Source organism: Microplitis demolitor, chromosome 5 (assembly GCF_026212275.2).
Source record: "Microplitis demolitor isolate Queensland-Clemson2020A chromosome 5, iyMicDemo2.1a, whole genome shotgun sequence".
Lineage (NCBI taxonomy): Eukaryota > Metazoa > Arthropoda > Insecta > Hymenoptera > Braconidae > Microplitis > Microplitis demolitor.
Genome location: NC_068549.1, coordinates 7,705,001 through 7,708,177, shown reverse-complemented (window position 1 = coordinate 7,708,177; position 3,177 = coordinate 7,705,001). Strand labels below are relative to the sequence as shown.

General features: G+C 40.2%; 3 non-coding genes across 3 annotated transcripts in view; all 3 read left to right on the top strand.

Moving 5' to 3' along the window:
* Window positions 1-216: 216 nt before the first annotated feature.
* On the top strand, window positions 217-2,126 carry LOC128667908 (small subunit ribosomal RNA). The gene has a single exon (XR_008403822.1). It is a non-coding gene; the product is annotated as a small subunit ribosomal RNA (ribosomal RNA).
* Window positions 2,127-2,543: 417 nt separating this feature from the next.
* LOC128667889 (5.8S ribosomal RNA) lies at window positions 2,544-2,698 on the top strand. The gene has a single exon (XR_008403803.1). It is a non-coding gene; the product is annotated as a 5.8S ribosomal RNA (ribosomal RNA).
* A 241-nt stretch (window positions 2,699-2,939) lies between these two features.
* Window positions 2,940-3,177, top strand: part of LOC128667873 (large subunit ribosomal RNA) — a 3,925-nt gene continuing 3,687 nt past the window's right edge. The window contains exon 1 of the ribosomal RNA XR_008403790.1: window positions 2,940-3,177. This exon is cut by the window's right edge and continues 3,687 nt beyond it. This is a non-coding gene — a ribosomal RNA (large subunit ribosomal RNA).

The following is a 3,177-nucleotide window of genomic DNA, read 5'->3' as shown; positions in this document are numbered from 1 at the left end:
TTATAAAAATGAGAGGTTGTTTGAAAAATAAAATTATTATTCAATATTGTGAATAAATAATGTAGATTCAAAAATTATAAAGTGTTGTAATAAGCAAATGCTTATAAAAACAGCACCACTTTTACAACAGATAGGATTTTTAAAATACTATCATGTATGTATAAAGTGAAAGAGGAGTTATTCTGATGTTTTAAAAAATAAAACATATAACGAAGCTCCCTGGTTGATCCTGCCAGTAGTCATATGCTTGTCTCAAAGATTAAGCCATGCATGTCTCAGTACATGCCGTATTAAGGTGAAACCGCGAATGGCTCATTAAATCAGTTATGGTTCCTTAGATCGTACCCACATTTACTTGGATAACTGTGGTAATTCTAGAGCTAATACATGCAAACCAGAGTTCCGACCAGAGATGGAAGGAACGCTTTTATTAGATCAAAACCAATCGGTGGCTTGTCCATCGTTACTTTTGGTGACTCTGAATAACTTTCTGCTGATCGTATGGTCTAGTACCGACGACGAATCTTTCAAATGTCTGCCTTATCAACTGTCGATGGTAGGTTCTGCGCCTACCATGGTTGTAACGGGTAACGGGGAATCAGGGTTCGATTCCGGAGAGGGAGCCTGAGAAACGGCTACCACATCCAAGGAAGGCAGCAGGCGCGCAAATTACCCACTCCCGGCACGGGGAGGTAGTGACGAAAAATAACGATACGGGACTCATCCGAGGCCCCGTAATCGGAATGAATACACTTTAAATCCTTTAATGAGGATCCATTGGAGGGCAAGTCTGGTGCCAGCAGCCGCGGTAATTCCAGCTCCAATAGCGTATATTAAAGTTGTTGCGGTTAAAAAGCTCGTAGTTGAATCTGTGTTTCATACTGTTGGTTCATCGCTCGCGGTGTTAACTGGCATGTTATGAAATGTCCTACCGGTGGATTTAGCTGAGGTTAAACTTAGCGGTCCAATTTAATCCTATCGCGGTGCTCTTAATTGAGTGTCGAGGTAGGCCGGTACGTTTACTTTGAACAAATTAGAGTGCTTAAAGCAGGCTTATTTTGCCTGAATACTGTGTGCATGGAATAATAGAATAGGACCTCGGTTCTATTTTGTTGGTTTTCGGAATACCGAGGTAATGATTAATAGGGACAGATGGGGGCATTCGTATTGCGACGTTAGAGGTGAAATTCTTGGATCGTCGCAAGACGAACAGAAGCGAAAGCATTTGCCAAAAATGTTTTCATTAATCAAGAACGAAAGTTAGAGGTTCGAAGGCGATCAGATACCGCCCTAGTTCTAACCATAAACGATGCCAGCTAGCGATCCGCTGATGTTCCTCCGATGACTCAGCGGGCAGCTTCCGGGAAACCAAAGCTTTTGGGTTCCGGGGGAAGTATGGTTGCAAAGCTGAAACTTAAAGGAATTGACGGAAGGGCACCACCAGGAGTGGAGCCTGCGGCTTAATTTGACTCAACACGGGAAACCTCACCAGGCCCGGACACCGGAAGGATTGACAGATTGATAGCTCTTTCTTGATTCGGTGGGTGGTGGTGCATGGCCGTTCTTAGTTGGTGGAGCGATTTGTCTGGTTAATTCCGATAACGAACGAGACTCTAGCCTGCTAAATAGGCGTTTTTGGTATCTTGAAAGATTTACTTGATTTTCGGATCAAGTGATTTTTACTACCAACGTAAATAAATATCTTCTTAGAGGGACAGGCGGCTTCTAGCCGCACGAGATTGAGCAATAACAGGTCTGTGATGCCCTTAGATGTTCTGGGCCGCACGCGCGCTACACTGAAAGAATCAACGTGTCTTCCCTGGCCGAAAGGCCCGGGTAACCCGCTGAACCTCTTTCGTGCTAGGGATTGGGGCTTGCAATTATTCCCCATGAACGAGGAATTCCCAGTAAGCACGAGTCATAAGCTCGTGTTGATTACGTCCCTGCCCTTTGTACACACCGCCCGTCGCTACTACCGATTGAATGATTTAGTGAGGTCTTCGGACTGATGCGCGGCAATGTTTTGGCATTGCCGATGTTGTTGGAAAGATGACCAAACTTGATTATTTAGAGGAAGTAAAAGTCGTAACAAGGTTTCCGTAGGTGAACCTGCGGAAGGATCATTAACGTATAATATACAATACAAAATTTTGTATCTGTAATATATATATACATATAAATATTACTTTCAAAAGTGTTAACACACGCTATATAAAAAGTATATTGAATGAATACTTATGAGTATCTTCAGAAACTTTGTGTTCGATTATATTTGTATCACATAGTCATGGTAACCTATACTAGTCTATACTCTAAATGTCTTGTGCATATATTGTGTAGATGAGGTTTTTAAATGAATATACGCCATGGCTGAATTATATTTACAAAGTTTCGTTGCCATATACATCTGATGTATAGATGGCAATTTTACATTAGAATAGGATATAATATGTTTCTAATGTAAAAGACATTTTGTCAATGTATAAAAATTAAGTCAACAAGCATAAAATAGAAAATATCAATATTTTCTTAAAAAAGATGATTATCCTGAACGGTGGATCACTTGGCTCGTAAATCGATGAAGAACGCAGCTAATTGCGCGTCAACTTGTGAACTGCAGGACACATGAACATCGACATTTCGAACGCACATTGCGGTCCACGGATCCAATTCCCGGACCACACTTGGCTGAGGGTCGTTTATTATATAAAAACTGCTTACATTGATTGTACTAGCGAGAAAATATACAATGAATGTTCATCATCAATAATTGATTATAAAATAAGATGATGTCGTTTGAAATAATTATTTTTTACTTGAATCAGTGAATTGTTATAATATTTTAGTGCAACTGATTTTCGAGTTTACGAATTATATTTATTTTATAAACCGTAAACAGTTGTTACTTTTTAGTTCACTTGTATTTTAATTCAAATTGACGACCTCAGATTAAGTGAGACTACCCGCTGAATTTAAGCATATTAATAAGCGGAGGAAAAGAAACTAACAAGGATTTCCTTAGTAACGGCGAGTGAACAGGAATTAGCCCAGCACTAAATCCTATGGTTATGCCATTAGGAGATGTAGTGTTTAGGAGGAATCATTTAACCCGAGATACATTATCATGTCCAAGTCCATCTTGAATGGGGCCATTTACCCATAGAGGGTGCCAGGCCC